Source organism: Ovis canadensis, chromosome 19 (assembly GCF_042477335.2).
Source record: "Ovis canadensis isolate MfBH-ARS-UI-01 breed Bighorn chromosome 19, ARS-UI_OviCan_v2, whole genome shotgun sequence".
NCBI lineage: Eukaryota > Metazoa > Chordata > Mammalia > Artiodactyla > Bovidae > Ovis > Ovis canadensis.
In genome coordinates this window covers 71,300,316-71,317,577 of record NC_091263.1, presented here as the reverse complement: position 1 = coordinate 71,317,577, position 17,262 = coordinate 71,300,316, and the positions used below count along the sequence as shown (strand labels likewise).

At 40.8% G+C, this 17,262-nt stretch overlaps 1 protein-coding gene across 10 annotated transcripts in view; it reads left to right on the top strand.

The window, feature by feature from the left end:
• The window catches only part of PPARG (peroxisome proliferator activated receptor gamma), a 124,477-nt gene that overhangs the window by 48,173 nt on the left and 59,042 nt on the right, over positions 1 to 17,262 (top strand). For 4 of the 10 annotated variants that reach the window (XM_069561007.1, XM_069561003.1, XM_069561004.1 and 1 more), the window contains exon 3: positions 6,999 to 7,119. The exons of 5 other annotated variants lie outside the window; for them this stretch is intronic. The gene's annotated coding sequence lies outside the window, so the exon portion shown is untranslated. Of the gene's footprint in view, positions 1 to 6,998; positions 7,120 to 12,149; positions 12,242 to 17,262 lie in introns of those variants that run through there. One more of the 10 variants, XM_069561005.1, reaches the window with a different exon arrangement.

Below are 17,262 nucleotides of genomic sequence, written 5' to 3'. Positions count from 1 at the left end.
AAGATGTTTCTAAATGTTTAAAGTAAAGAGTGTATTAAAATGGAGCTCATGTTTGTAAATGTGAAAAACATAGCATCTCACTTTCTAGTGCTTAGTGTATCTGAAGAAAAGCACCCCTGGAGTGCAAACAACAAACTCAGTGGTTGGAATGTGGTTTAATAAGTCCACAAACCTGTCAGGAATCTTAAACTCTCTTCCCAAAGCTATGCTGACATACAACATAACTGTGGAGGAACCAGTTCAGTTTGTATTGTATGTATTCCCTATAATTTAGGAATAACCGCTTGCTAAAAACTGAAAATCGCTAGTAGTGGAAATCGTTAGGTGAAACTGAAGCCTTCGTTATATTATTAGGAGGTGACAAGTGGTTTGTATGTTTAATAAAAGGAAGAAGGGCTAGAGCTCTAAAGAACCAGTGGATGGGTGTCTCGGTTGTCACTGTCCTAGAACCAAGGATAACAGAAAAGTGAAAAAACAGTTGAAAAAATAGGAACTTAAATATGTCAGTATTTTATGATATGAGAATTCAGTGAAAAGCATTTAAGAACAGAAGAGCATTCAGTGAACATTCAGAACAGAATGCCTAACCAACAGATTTCGATACTGAAGATATCTACTTTTTTAAGTAAGAAAAAATTAAATGTTTACTCTTCCTTTGTAATAGAAAACTATACTTCAGGGGCATCCACATTGCCTTAGTTCTCAATGGAAAGCTCTACCTCCTATAAAAATGCCAGCTAATAAATGTAGAAAGAGGGATAGAATCAAACATCATAAACTCAAAGTGTTGATTCACTCCAGGATTATTAAGTGTGTTGTGACTTTTGGGTGAATGGTTGGTGAAACTGAATATCCTTATAATTCCATAGTTAGCAGCACACATACTACTTTCTAGTTGCAAGGAAAAAAAGGAACCCTACAGTGTTATCATCATTCTAAATTAGTAATTTATCTTAGCATCACTAATGGTCAGTCATATACCATCTCTCTGATGTGATGAACTAGGAAACATAGAATATTACCTATATTACATTAAAAAAAAATGTTTCACCTGAATCCACACACCCTTAGATATAATATCCAATTTGTGGGAAACATGGGGATAGAGAAGCAAGATAAACAATCCTAGAAGAAAACAGCCAGACAAATCCAGAGGGTGGACATACCATGGGATAAATTGGGCTAATCTTTTCAATTAGTCAGTGGCCTTAAAATTAAGGAAAGTTAGCAGTGGGGGCAGGTGACTGCCCTAGATTTTAGGAGACTTAAGGAACATACAACCAAATGGATAGCTACATCCTGGGTTAGATTCAGGCTAGGGATAAACCAGCTGTAAAGAACATTTGGGGTCAACTGGGAAATTTTAAATATGAACTGGGTATTATTTGAAATGGAAATTTAGTAAAATGGAAAGATGGGGATTATGGACACTAAAAAGCAGATTACCTGGATGCAAGGGGAATTTGGAGGAGAATGATTATATGTCTATGTATGGCCGAGTCCCTCCACTGTTCACCTGAAACTATCACAACATTGTTAAGTACCATATCTCATTTTTACTAAAAAACACAAATACTATGTGTATAGATACAGGTATGTACATTTATATATGTACTTAGGATTATACATATGCCCAGAAGATCCAGTTAGAGAAACACTAAGAGTTCAACATTTATAATCTCTAAGTAGTAGAAATATAATGATTTTATTTTTACCAATCTGTATTTTGAAATTTTCGACAATGAAAATGGATTGGTTCTGTAAATATAAAATGTTAATTAAAGAAAAACACTTTCATATAATAAAGCAACAGCATTTTCTGTCCTTTAAGGAGAATAAAAATGTTTCCATTGAGGAAGAAAAGTGAAAAGACTGGAAAACAATTTAGTATCTTTCAAAAACGTCTGGTAGTGGGTTTTGCCTGTAAAGTTGTATCTATTTGTCTTTAGTCAACATGGTGTAAAGAATCAAACAGACCCATGTTTGAATTCAAACTGTCACTTTACAAGTGTTTTTACTTGGGGCATGTCACTTTATCTCTCCAAGTCTCTGTTTTCTCATCTAAAAGAGCGGTTGTGAGAATTAAAGATGACTTAAATAAATCAGTGCCTGGAACAGAGTGTGCTTTCAAAATTATAATATTTTGAAATCTTATCATCAACAATTTAAACCTTACACATGACAACTTGATTAATAAAATAATGAGAACAGTCATCAACTGACACCTCTGTTGCTCTTAAATTTGTGTTTTTTGAATGTAAGCATGTTTCGCAAAGTATGACCTCCCTGGTGGCTCAGATGGTAAAGCGTCTGCCTACAGTGCGGGAGACCCGGGTTCAATCCCTGGGTTGGCAAGATCCTCTGGAGAAGGAAATAGCACCCCACTCTAGTACTCTTGCCTGGAAAATCCCATGGACAGAGGAGTGTGGTAGGCTACAGTCTATGGGGTCGCAAAGAGTCGGACACGACTGAGTGACTTCACTTTCACTTTCTATGTTTCACAAAGACATGGTGTATATAAGTAGAGTATGAAATTGTTAAGTAGTTAGATCTTCAAAAACAAGTATGAATTTTAAAGGTTCGCTTAGCAATAGAAGACCCATTTTTATTTATGGCAGCAGTTAGAGAGCTGATAGAAAAATAAAAGATTAATTTTGTAGCCAAAATCATTGCCAGGTTCCACATGCAAGCTCTTTTCAAGAGCTGCTTTTTACTCTCTTCTTTTGCTTTGAAGGACCTCGTAGCATCATTGTGAATTTCAAAATAGATAAAAGCGCAGTGCAGCTCCAAGGTGCTTTCTAAAACTTAAAAGTTTGAGTACCTCACAGTGGAAATTTTCACATAGTAATTTTATTCTTTTCATTAGAGGAACTGTGACAATAGAAAGTACAACTGTTTGTACCAGAAGAACCCCAGGCTGTTAGGATGATTCATGAAGAATCTGAGCATGAGGCAAAAGGACATTTGTCAGCAGAATGGGTTCCTGAACTGATTGATCAGATATCACCAATTTTTAATTACCAAGCTGTTAATGAGTACTTCCTTTTTAAAAAGCCCCGACTCTAAACTCTGTGGTCCACTGTGGCATCCCCACAGGTGAGTCATACACATTAAGTGACTCACAAGGTACTGAAGCTTTTTTGCTAATAGACTTCTAGCATAACTGTTGGCATTAAGAATAATTGATTGGAACAATTTACTTGAATGTTTTATTGCATCATTTTAATGAGACAGAGCACAAACTGGGAATGAGGAAACCTGATTTCTAGCTCAAAGTCTGCCACTGATTATTGGAGTCATACCTTGGGCAAATCACTTGATTTCCCTGCAACTCATTTTCGTTATGAAAAATTAAGAGTTTGAATGTGTTCATCTCTGTGGTATCAAGTTATAGGAGTCTGTAATCTCAAAAGTCATTGTATTTCCTTTGGGGCAGTCACAAACCTGGTAAATGGCTTGTTTTACATAAACTAAACTTGCCTGTAGCTCTGTGGCGCTGAACTTGCATTAGGATTGCGGGGTTTTCATATGGTTCACCAGTGATGGGATACATTACCTTAGGAATCTCCAGATAGCTGATCTTGAAAAATTAATTGATAAAATCTGAACAGTGAAGAAGATACATGTTTTAGAAGTTTGGGATTTCCCACAACTTAAATATGGGTCAGTTGATTATATCACCTGTAGGTATTTTATTATGGTTAGAAACCAAATTGCTGGAGAATTTCAAATATTATACTGCAAACACAAGTTAACATAGTTTAGGTGGTATGTCTTTGGTTCAACAGTATAATGACTGGAAAAGTGTTTAGTTGATCCCTAGAAAGTGGTTAGACAAGTTAGAGTTTTGTTTTGTTTTTGTTTTGTTTTGTTTTGTTTTTTTTTTCAGGTGTAACAGGCAAGTTAACTTTTGAAGGGGGTTGGGGGGGGAGACGCAGGAAGAAGGAAGTTTCCAGATGAAAGTGCCTTTGGTGGTGTACCTAATTAGCCACCAGGTATGAGAAAGAAGTAGTAACTCAGGATTAGAGCATGAATAAGAATGCAGGATACAGAGTTTCCATTACCCTTTAAGTAAACAAATTGCAGGCGTACTATTAAGTATCTCCACATTAGAAGCCAAAAGGACTTAAAGGGTTTTGCAGAAAGTTCTTCTCATTCCAGAGACGAAGAAACGTGACCCCAAAGAGTTAACACAAGTCTGAAGCCATATAACAACTGAAAACCTATGCTTTCTGGCTCCAGTTTCTATCTGTGACTCCATGGATCACATCACTTCGGGGTCAAGAAAACCTTTTAAAATACCAAATACACATCTTCTGGAGCTATTGGCTATAAGCTAACATCTTTTCATCGAGTTAATTTTCTTTCGTTCAGAATGGTGGTGGTTGTTGTTCCGCCGCTAAGTTGTGTCTGACTCTTTGCGACCCCATGGACTGCAGCACGCCAGGCTTCCCTGTCCTTCACTGTCTCCTGGAGTTTGCTCAGACTCATGTCCATTCATCAAAATGGTTTACTAGCTTAGAATAATAATCCTGTATAGAGAACATATACTGTCCATGGGGTTCTCCAGGTGAGAATACTGGAGTGGGTTGCCACTCCCTTCTCCAGTTGACCTGTTTTGTCAGAACTCTTCAGTGTGACATGTCCGTCCTGGGTGGCCCTGCATGGCATGGCTCATAGCTTCATTGAGGTACACAGGCCCCTTCACCATGACAAGACTGTGATCGAAGGGCCAACTAATTGGAAGAGACCCTGCTAATGGCAAAGTTTGAAGGCAAAAGGAGAAGAGGGTGGCAGAGGATGAGATGGTTAAATAGCATGACCGACTCAACGGACCTGAATGTGAGCAAACTCCGGGAGACAGTGGAGAACAGAGGGGCCTGGTGTGCTGCAGTCCATGGGGTCACAGAGAGTCGGACTTAGTGGCTGAACAGCAACAAGGCTGACATGGAAAACATGTCCCTGGGTTGGCCAAAAAAATTCTTTCAAATTTTTCACCTATGTGAAAATCCGAATGACCCAATACTTTTTGAAATTCTAAACCAAGTTATAGTTTTAGCTTAAAGAAGAGTGGATCTTGCCCTCCTTTCTTTCAAGAAAAAAAGAAAACGAAAGAAAGGACCCAGATGTGTTCAGTGGTGGCCTTCCTTTCTCTCTTTCCATGGGAATCCTGGACTTGCTGGGATGGTGGCCATGAGATCTACCTGTTAGGATACAGGGTTGTATGTTCTGCTAAAAGGCCTGTGTCCCATTGAAACATCATTTTTCCCATGCTGTGTTCCCAGAGACCGTGGAGAAACTGAATCGATGCGCCCCCCCGACACTGGAAGGTGGGGTCCTGAGCTGACTTTAGTTGCACCAGGAAAAGGCAGCAGTTCTGGGCAGGCAAAGTGAGCTTTCTGGTTGTTGGCAGCTGTGTGACTTCCTTGGGGGACCATGGAGAGATGTCAGTCTTGTCGGAAGAAGAAGAAAGCTGAAGGTGTTGCCACTTCCCGAGGCCCCTCTCCTCCATGAATGATCCGTGGGAGACAAGTGTATCAGGCAGCTGTCTCCTCATGGCTCTCATCACCAAAACGATCAATAACATGCATTGGTGCCAGCTAGGCACACAGCTAGGCAGGACCCGAGGGATGCTCACAGTTATTAGATGCTGTTCCCTCAAGGAGCTCCTGATGTTTTAGGAGGTAATGCAGGTGGTCACGGCTCTCCTAGCATGAAACAAAGCAACTTTTTCAGTGGGGCTATAGCAGAAGGAGATGGCAACCCACTCCAGTATTCTCGCCTGGGAAACCCATGGACAGAGGAGCCTAGAGGGCTACAGTCTATGGGGTCACAAACGGTCAGACCCAACTGAGCGCAGGTAGAGACGGAGAACCAGCAGGAGAAAGAATTCTGTACGCACTGTGCTAGCTTGTACTAACGAAGCTTGCTTTACAGAAAAGAAAAAGAGCGTACTTAAAGCAGCTTTAAAATTCAATCTAGGGAATGGAATCCAAATTTAACCTGTAGCCACCCAACCCGGAACAGTAAAGAATCTGCCTGCCAATGCAGGAGACCCAGGTTCAGTCCCTGGGTTGGGAAGATCCCCTGAGAAGGGAATGGCTACCCGGACTCCAGTTTTCTTGCCTGGAGAATCCCATGGACAGAGGAGCCTGGCAGGCTACAGTCCATGGTGTTGCAAAGAGTCAGACACAAGTGATTGACTAACACAGAGACACATACATGCTGCAGTATATTACAGAAGCTGAGCTGTACCATTGTACGTCTGAAACGTATATAATGTTCTCGACTAACATTACTATGATTAAAAAAAGAGAGAGGTTTTAATTAGTTTCTGAGAGTAATGTGACAGGAAAAAATACTCTCTTCTGTGGGAACATTTGATGTAAATCTTTGTCAATCTAGTGCTTTTTTAAAAAACTTCATACAGGTATAATACTATGATTTTGCTAATTATACATTTTTAGACACTCTCTTACTTTTTTGTCATGGAATCATTAACAGTTGTTATTATTCTACTTGTTGCTGTTGTCCAGTCGCTAAGTTGTGTCGGACCCTTTGTGACCCCATGGACTATAGCCCACCAGGCTCCTCTGTCCATGGGATTTCCCAGGCAAGAGTACTGGAGTGGGTTTCCATTTCCTTCTCCTCGGGATCTTCCTGATCTAGGGATCGAACCCTCGTCTCCTGCATTGGCAGACGGCTTCTTTACTGCTGAACCACCTAGGAAGCCCATTACTCCAGTTGCTTCTCCTAAATGTACTAAAATTTGGGGAGTATTCTGACTGAGTAATATTCAGATTCTTTTGGTTAAGAGATGATTCCGTAAATAATACTGAAGACTAAATACTGAAGAGTAGCCTTCTCAAATTCCAGACTTCCATTTCTTTCAGATGTCATAGCTAGGATAGGATTAAGCTTTCCGTCTTCCTTACGATAGCACCATTCCTGATTTTCCCCACCCTTCCTCCTGCTGACGATGTGCTCTGCACCCACAGTCACATCCACACCCCTGCGTCTCCACCGTCCACAGGGAGACGATCGCCTTGTCTTCTCGCCTCTACGTGGCACAGAGCCCGACATCCCCCAGTGTTGGAAGCTGGGTTCGCTTTTGTGCAGGTACGTTAGGAAGGCGGCCTCCTCCCACTTCTCCTTACTCTGGAAAATTACCAAGGGCTATCTCTCATAGGTGACTTCCCAGGTGGCTCAGTAAAGAATCTGCCTGACAATGCAGGAGACATAAGACATGTGGGTTCAATCCCTGGGTCAGGAAGATCCCCTGGCGAAGGGAATGGCAACCCACTCCAGTATTCTTGCCTGGAGAAGCCCATGGGCAGAGGAGCCTGGCGGGTTATAGTCCATGAAACAATAGCAATCTTTCAAAGGACATGCTCCACAGGATGGAAGGCAATAGAATTCTTTATAAAAGTACCCTTCAGAAGCAAAGTGCTGATAACCAGTTGGTGTAGAAAACACCTAGACGTGGTCTAAAGCTCCAAGGCCTACATTACGGCCCATTTACTGGCATGCTTTTTTATGCATCTTATTATAATATCCTTCAAAGTTTGATAGTATAAAGAGTAAGACACTGGGAAATCTCAAGACCTTGATAGTAAGTAAATTCACATACGTGTCAAAACACTAACAGATTTGTCAGTGATCATATACTGTGTCCACTGATGGTAACAACTTAAGCAAATACATTATTTCTGGTACCATCACATGCTAATTGACCTTCAAGGTTAAGGAAGCTAGAAGATCACTCTTTAAGGGATATTTAGATAATTTTGATAGATATAATTAAATGTGAACTCGTTGAGGATGGGAACCTTGGCTTATGAATATTGTTATCTCTTATCCCTTAGAATAATACCTGGCAGTTAGTATCTCATGAACATCTGAGGGATACACGAGTGGATAGCTGTCACCTGTGTAATTAGATACAAATGAGATTGGCTCTGTTTATTTTTTTAATTTTTATTTATTTATTTTTCTGACACCAAAAACACTTTGTATTGGGGGATAGCCAATGAACAATGCTGTGGTAGCTTCAGGTGAACAGTGAAGGGACTCTGGCTCCATTTGCTTTTGTCCATTTTAATTTGTAAGCTGTATCTTACATGATCCAGTGCTGCAGTGTGATAGGACAAAATCACTAACATAACAAACACGATTAAACAATCCGTATTCTAGAAGTATTTTGTTAGTAACTTGGGGTGCTTTCTATGTTGCTTGGTATGTTGTCAAGAGTTTAAGCAACATTTGTTGCACTGGCCACTGCTCTATTAAAACTGTCATTAAAAAAAAAAACAACACACACACACACACACGTCATTTTTGTCTATTGATTATTTTAAAATTCTACCAGGTGAGAGCACATCCATCTTGTTCATCGAGCCAGCACCTAGCTCCATGCCTGCCGATATAGTGCTGATATATTGCCAGTAAATACTCGTTGAATAAATAAATGAATGAAAGACAGAGAATAGGACAAGTTTTTTGCTTTCTTGTAAGATAGTCTAGGGGAGAAGGGTTGGCAGATTGTGGTCAGTGCTATAAGAGTTGATGGTATTAGATTCAGGGGCTGTGGAGTAATTCGCTGTCAAAAATAATTTTATGTTTGAATGGCTGAAGCCTGTCTTCAGAACTATTAGAGGCTTACAGCATCTAGCGACACGGCAGGTAGGCCAAGTTGAATGGTGTTTGAGAAGGAAAAAAAGAGAAAATAGAAGTAACAGTAGGTGAAGAATCCAGAAATCAGTCCCTTTGAGGACTCTTGGAAAGAAGGAATGTGGGTATTGCCCAGAGAGAAACAGAGATGACTAGAGAACCAGGTGATGGTGTTGACCTCGGAAACAAAACTCACACGATCCTCAGGTCGAACTACGGGGCATGAATGAGCTACGTGGTCACTGAGGAAGTGCGGGAATGATAGGAAGAAGCGTGTTGAGAAACTCCCCACACTCCCTGCATATCCATAGATATGGAAAAGTGAAGAACAGTTACTTACTGATGTTCCTTTAAGGAGTTAACGCGTCTCCCCCTTAACTCACCCGGTGCTCTAACCCTGTTGCGCCTGATTTATTAAAAGTGGTGATTCAGTCACTTCTAAGAGTAGAAGTCAGTGAAGGCCAGTGGTGGTAAACTGGCCTGAGAATTAAATTCCAGTTCCAGCTCCATCCCTCCCTAGCTGTTTAACCTGGAGAATTTAATTCTCATTTGGGATCCCCATTTCCTCATCTTATTAATAGATCCTTAGACCCGCAAAGGGCTTCTCTCACTCGAAAATGGTATCATTCTGCCAACTTTATCCTTCTTATGATCCATCATAATCTTAAGGACACTTTGGTGAACTTGTTCTAAGTTCATTTTTTAAAAATTGGAGAGACTGTGCAATCAGAAGGCAAGAATGAGGTGATGATAGGGAACTGGGTGAGAAACTGCCACTTAACAGGAATAAGGAGCTTCCCTGGTGGCTCAGACGGTCAAGAGTCTGCCTGCAATGCAGGAGACCCAGGTTTGATACCTGGGTTGGGAAGATCTCCTGGAGAAGGGAATGGCAACCCACTCTAGAATTCTTGCCTGAAGAATCCCATGACCAAAAAGGAGCCCAGAGGGCTACAGTCCGTGGGGTCGCAGAGTTGGACACAGATGAGTGACTAACACACACACACACAACAGGAATAAAGCCAAAATTTGCCTTTCACACTCAGGCACATTTTGGAACATTGAGTATCTGTAGGCAGTGCGTGGGTGCTAAGTTGCTTCAGTTGTATCTAACTCTTTGCAACTCTGTGGGCTGAAACCAGCCAGCTCCTTTGTCCATGGGATTCTCCAGGCAAGAATACTGCAGTAGGTTGTCATGCCCTCCTCCAGTGGATCTTCAAACCAGGGATCGAACCCACGTCTCTTACATCTCCTGCATGGGCAGGCGAGTTCTTTACCCCTCGCCACCACCTGGGAAGCCCTATCTGTAGGCCGAATGGGGCTTAAATTTTTGTTCAGTTTTATTAACAAAAAGGAAAGTATTCTTGACTTATTTTTATCTATCATAACTTCAACCAAGAATCTTGGATTAATCACATCTTTAAATGTTGTGTCATTGTGCAAAGTTGCCCACTGAGAAGAAAGAAGAAACTTGTTTATTGAGAAAAGACCCTGATGCTGGAAAAGATTGAGGACAGGAGGAGAAGGGGGTGACAGAGGATGAGATGATTGGATGGCATCATCAACTCAATGGACATGAGTTTGAGCAGGCTCCAGGAGCTAGTAAAGGATGGGGAAGCCTGGCGTGCTGCAGTCCCTGGGGTCACAAAGAGTCAAACACGACTTAGCAACTGAACAACAGCAGCAACAAATAGAAAAAACTAGTTCTACGAAGCTGTAATTCCCTCAGTTATTTGGACTGTCAAGAAAGTTCTTTTAGCTCAATCACCTTAATAAAGGTGTTTTGGGTTTTAGAAGTTTATACACAATGGAATTGCCCAACTCTCCACTGTATTCTGTGCTGTGGAGACCCAGTTAAGTCTTCTTCCCACCAAGTTATTGCTCCACAACTGACAAGGGAGCTTTTGCTAGTCTCTTGTAGGATGAGGAGTTACTCAATGTAGATGAACCAGATATATATGTATTCTGCTCGGGGAATATTGGGATCAGCAGCGTATTCAGAGATTTATTACCACCTGATATACTGCCCCAAGTGGAGGCATCTTTTTAAATCCACAAGTCACTGCAATTCCATGAGGCCACTTGTGTGATAGGAGGAGGCCTGCTCCCACATTGAAATTTGGCACAGCTAGCATTTCTCTTTGCCAAAAAGGTCAAAGGCCTTGAGCAAGAAGCCAGCTTTTTCCTGATTACAAAACTGACCACAATTCCTCTCCAACCTATCAATGTCAGTCTTTTTTTTTTTTTTTTCCTTTCTGGTAATGCGTTATTCCTCTCAGGGAGAACTCTACTTTTTTTCATGATGATATGGAATCTATCCTTCCAACGTTAACCAGCGTTCACACATCAGCTGATGTATATGCTATGGATGGGTAAATTTAATAATTAAGTTTCTGAGTAGCAGACCCTGATATATAAAATCTGAGCTGTCTCAGGCCCTGTCTCCAGTCTGTTAATGCTTCAGTTTTAGAGAATCTGGATCACTGTGTCATTGTTTTACAGATTTCACAAAGTAAGAGAGTAAATACCTAAGGACAGAACATTTCAGTAGCTGATCGAAAATTTTATAAACACATACTTGAATTCAGACATTTTCTTCAGATATCAGATGACATGACTAGAGATCAACCAAGGGTGGGCAGACAGGAAAAAAAAAATTATCCAAGTAAGTGTAGCTAGTATTTCATAACCCAGAGATGTAAAGTTTTCCATTTTAGAATCAACTGAATATTGAACTGTGTCTGCTCTCAGAGTTCTAAGTACTGTCCTGCCCCCGCCTCTCACAAGACACGAGGGTCACCGGCGAGACGGTGTGGCAATGTTTTCCTTGTAATGTACCAGGTCTTGCCAAAGCAGTGAACAGCGTTATGACACAACAGTTTGTCACAGCTGGTCTCTAACAGGAGGATGCCAGCCAGTCCATCCAGGCCTGGTCCTCTGTGAGTTTATTCCCACCTCCCCAAACATTTGGAAACGGATGTCTTGGCTCATTGGTGGGTTCCCAAGTTTTACTGCCACACATCTGTTTCTTTGAACGGAACTGGCCTTTTGCAAGGAATAGACCAAGTGTCGGTGGGAGTCACGGCAAATCCCTGTTCCCTGCTGTGATGGGGGAAACCCTGGGAGATCCTCTTATTGACCCAGAGAGTGAGCCCTTCGCTGTCACCGTGTCTGCAAGTACCTCACAAGGTAAAGTCAGCTCCACATTTGGCTATCGGTGTGCTCCAGGCATCACGGAAGGGTGAACTTGACCTTGTGGCTTGTCTTCCAAGTGATGTCTGTTCTGTACTCTGATGTGTGTAGGTCAGTATTTTGATGCTTAATTTGCTGCCCTTGCATTCACTTAAAGCATACTCAGAGCTTTTTTTTTTAAAAGAACAAACAACTAAATCCAGATTTTATTTCTGTGCTTGACTCCTATGTCCTGAATTTAAGTATTCAAGGTATATTTACATCCAAAGAAATTCTACTTGTTTTCATAGGGTTGGCCAAAAGACGTGTTCGGGTTTTTCTGTACAATCTTATGAAGAACCTGAAGAAACTTTTTGGGCTACCTAACATTTTCTGGATTGACGTATGTTTTCCCCAAATACCTAAGGTCTTCTTAGAATGTCTTTCCTCCTTTTAGCCTTGTGTGTTATGTATCTCTCATAGCAGCATTTATTCATTTTAAAGTACTCTCAACATGTTTTTGCTCTACTTTGCAATCTAGATACTTGTGTGGACATTTTATCTCTCTCAAAGGATTGTAAGCATCCAGGGTATAGGGCCAAGTTTTATTCTTTATATTTCTTAGGGTGCAAAGCAGAGTGCTTAATGCTTTGTAGAATAGTGTGGAGACCTTGGAGAAGGCCTATTCTAAGCATCTCATTTTGCTATTGCTAGGTATTTGCTAGTTAAATGATTATCACTTTTACTCAGATGTGAAAGATTCAATTAGATACCTCATTTTCAGCATTTCTTTCTTGGCCTTTGCAAAATGTAAGTTTTTTATTTCTATAGCTCCTTCTACTGGAGCGTATTAGCACAGCTGCTTCTGTTTTGTGCTATATCATATTTCTTGTTTTCTTCCCCCCTTCTTGTAGATGCTACGTAAAAATTCATTGTGTTAGCTAGTCTGATTCACATTTTACAATATAAATGCTAAAGTGTTAAAATTAAGTTGATTAGTTGTTGAAATGGATGGCTGTACATTTTGATGTTTTAATTTCTCTGAAAGTCTGAAGTTCGAACATATTAATCACAGAATTTTTTAAACATTGAGCTTTTTAAAAGTTAAGAAAAAAATTTCCTGAAGTGACATTTCATTTTATTGTGACATTTGGATTCAATGTATATTCCTGTCATCTGAGTCTCTTAAACAGGAGTTTAGTCTAATTATATTACATAAAATCCTGTTATTCTGTTTTTCTACAAGCCATAAAAAGTATTGCTGTGTTTCTCCAGTTATTAATTTAACCTGCATCAGGGCAGAATGTCCAACCTATACTGTAAAATAATTCTTGTGTCAAAATTTGACAGTTTTGTCTGTTTGAAAAGAATATGTCCAGAATGCAATGCAACAAATATTTTAGGTTAACTGAAGCGAGTATGTTTATGGTAAGGGATAGTTGTGGGTTTTGTGTCCGTTTTTCTTCTGCGCTAACCTCTTTATTTTTATACCTGAAATTTGCCCTGGGTATAATTTTTTTGTGTCTCAAATCCCTTTCAAAAGAATAACCCAGTACTTTTCTTCTTAATTAAGATGGTACAGAATAGAATTACTAGCAGTTAAGAAATTATATATTGAACCAATTATTTAACTCTCATGTTAAATGATCTCTGATTACTCTTTATTCATGAATGTTTTTTCTGTCAAAAATAGGTTTCGAAAGGCCAAAGACCCGTGATAGGTCACTTCTATTGTATTTTGTAGATGGCCACTTAAATACTTCACTGTTGCCAAAACAAACAAACAAACCTGAAAATAAGTTGGGAACGTGGTCATCATTAGCTAATCGAGGCCAGCAGAGATGAAACCCTGTAGAGATTAGGTACCTGGCCTTGGTACAGGAATTTATCTGGCTTCTCTTCCTCATCACAGGGAAAGGGAAATAAGAGTGTTGCAAAGATCTGGGTGCTGCTATTGAAGGGAAAATGGCTCACTGAGTGTGAATGGTCCAGTTATCCAGCCATACTGGTCCCTTACATGAGACTTAAAAAGTCCACTCTGTAACCTCTATGCCCAAAGGGGACTTCTGCATGTTTTCCTGGGATTCATTATCACCGTGATTCCATGTATCTTATTCCCCTTTCTGTTTCCACTGTGAGCTTTTCAAGGAACCCCAAGTAACCCCATGCTGGCCGTGAAACCGTTTCCACTAGAGAAACTGGCAAGGTTGAAGGGAAGCGTCCATAAGCTGAAGCTGAACATGCCTCCCACTTTCAGTGCCAGACTTAGTCCTGGGTGAATTCTCTGATTTTAAGTTGTTGCACCAGAGCACTGAAAGATGATGACATGCTTGTCCTTTGGAACTGATTGAGCAATGGAAGTGTGCCTTAGAGACACGACAAATGCTGCAATCGATGACTCTTTGAAACGAGAGTCTCTCCTGAGGCAGGGGTGAGTGATGGATTGCTGCCGTTTCTATTGAGGGAGACTTAAACTGTGGCCGTGTGGCTCCAGGCAGCTGTGTACTTGGGAGCATTCGATAACTGAGCCAAGCCAAGGCTTTCACCTTTGCACAAGTTCTAAGGGACCCATGTGGTGTCAGGAAATGGAACTCCTGAACTTGTCCTGGCCATATGCTTTCTGTGTGAATTTAAGCGTGTCATCCATCCCCTCTGCCCTCCGCACACATGTTAACAGGAGATACGGGGCTGTTGTGAGGACTGAATGACACAGTTGTGCGAAAGCACACCAGACCCCCTCTGTGAAGTTCATTGTCCTGGGCTTGTGGTGTTAATCACTTGTGGATAGAACAGAAGATACACAGTATCCTAAATTTGAAGCCTTTTAAGGAAGATGGAGGGAAAAAAAAAACTGTAGGATTCCTTATGCATCAAAATGAGTGGCAGTTTTAAGTGAGATGAGGCTTCTGTATAACCTCTCTTGAATGTTTTGATAAGGAAATGATCAGACTTAGAAAAAGCATCCTCATGTCTGATTTTTTTTTTTTTAAACGGGCCAGTTACCTCCCGATTTCATTAACATTTGTCTATAAAGAGGTTGAATTTCCACAAGTTCAGTCATTCTTTGTGCCTAAATGAGAGCAATGATTGCATGTTTTCTTCTCAGAGACATTGAAAAATTGTCTTAGATTATAATGTTCTCTATATGATGAAGATTTAGGTCATTGACAGCTCCAGATTTTATGATCTCACAAAAAATAACAGTTCAGGGAGTTTTTCTAGAATTCTACTGTTGTCCATAATAATATTTTCCTTAGTATGAGTGAGTGAAAGTCAGTCAGTCGTGTCCGACTCATTGCGACACCATGGATTGTAGCCCACCAGGCTTCTCTGTCCATGGGATTTTCCAGGCAAGAATACTGGAATGGGTTGCCATTCCCTTCTCCAGGGGATCTTCCTGAGCCAGAGATCGAACCCAGGTCTCCTGCATTGCAGGCAGATTCTTTACCGTCTGAGCCACCAGTGAAGCCCTTCCCTTAACAGTATGGCTCTCGTTTATCATTTATTTCTGATTTAACTGTTCAGATTTGTTTTCTGATCACTAGGATGTAGTAGATTTGGCAGATTTCTAGACTCTGAGCATCTCCTTATTATGTTTCCGAAAACTATCATTTCTCTTGTACATTCCCCCCAAATTATGAATTATAGGAAACACCCCAAATATATGTCATTTATATTAAGTGCTTACAAGAAAGCATAGCACCTTAAAACTTTTTTTTTCCCCCAACAAAGCCTAAGGAACACGACTTGTCTTCAAAGCTCACGCTCCTGCTTAGTCGCTCAGTCGTGTCCAGCTCTGCGACTTCATGGACGGTAGCCCACCAGGCTCCTCTGTCCATAGGATTTTCCAGGCAAAAATACTGGAGTGGGTTGCCATTTCCTCCTCCAAGGGATCTTCCCGACCCAGGGATCGAACCTGCGTTGCCTGTGCGTTGCAGATAGATTCTTTACCATTGAGCCACCGGCAAAGCCTGCCAGCAACTATCCATATAAACTGCAATATAAATCCATATAAATGGCAGTGTAAAACATGGGTCGTTAAATGAAAAACAATTTTTATACCTCTGATAGAGATTGTCGTGGATTATTACCTTTATCAACATTCTCACTTATAACTTAAATAAGATAAGCTGGAGGAGATTCTGAAATCATCATAGCTCTTTGTAAGGTATGTATTCTTTTTGTCAGAGGAAATCTGACCAAAGCAAATTTCTTAGTTATATTAGATCAATGAACAGACACAAAGTTTCTGTTACTTTAGCTTCCTTTGAACACCCTTATATTAGGCTTTAGAAAGCTGTCCAGAAAATGCCTTGTGTCCACCTACTAGTGTTATTTGTGAAAATATGTGATAGAAAATGAATCAGACTCATTTGAATAGGACTAAGTTTCTATAAACCTCTACCAGATAACTTTTTTTTTTTTTTTTTGGAGACAGTTTTGTACCTGTAGCTAATTTAGAGACATGGGCATTGTACATGTATTTGATAGCAACTGCTATTCAGCTCTTATAACATGGGAATCAAGACCTGTCTGAGCACACAGGTTTTTAGGCCCATGCAATTTTTAGTTGAGAAAGGGATTGCCAACATAAGATTGAGGTTCCCACAAGTGGCAAATGGTTTACATTATAAAGTAGATTCAAAACAGCAACTGTCAATTACCTACAGGAGAATTATCCCTCATTACCTCATGCCAGGATTTCTGTACAGCCTTATAGCTGACCTTCCAAATGAGAAGCTGTCAGCCAGCCAATCCAGTCTGCCAGATAAGTGGTCCTAAAAGCCTGTCTTTATTACCCATCTTCTAATACATATTGAGCATCTACAGTATAGTAAATACAAGACACCAGCAGGAACACTGGCTTTCAAAGCTCTTTGTAATCTGTTTCTACCTTATGTATCTTGAAAGTGAAAGTGAAGTCACTCAGTCGTGTCTGACTCTTTGTGACCCCATGGACTGTAGCCTACCAGGCTCTTCTGTCCATGGGATTTTCCAGGCAATAGTACTGGAGTGGATTGCCATTTCCTTCCCCAGGGGATCTTCCCGACCCAGGGATCGAACCCAGGTCTCCCGCACTGTAGACAGATGCTTTACCGTCTGAGCCACTGAGGAAGTCCTTTATGTATCTTATTTCCCCCCAGTCTGAGAGACTGGCCTGCCTTGCTGTAACTGGACCAATGTCATTGTCCCAAGAGCAAGCCACACTCACTTTTGCCTCCAAGACTACCGTGTCCTGGAATAGCTCTCCTGATTCTTCCACCTTTGCCAGTCCTCTCTGTCCTTCAAGGTCAGGTTCAGGTGACGTCTCCTCCGTGAAACACTCTCTGGATACATTGCCATTCATCGCTCTCCCTTTCCCGTAAAAGGACTGTGTGTCTTCTCTTCCCTCCACTGCCCCTGAGGACGATCTCAGTCTCCTGA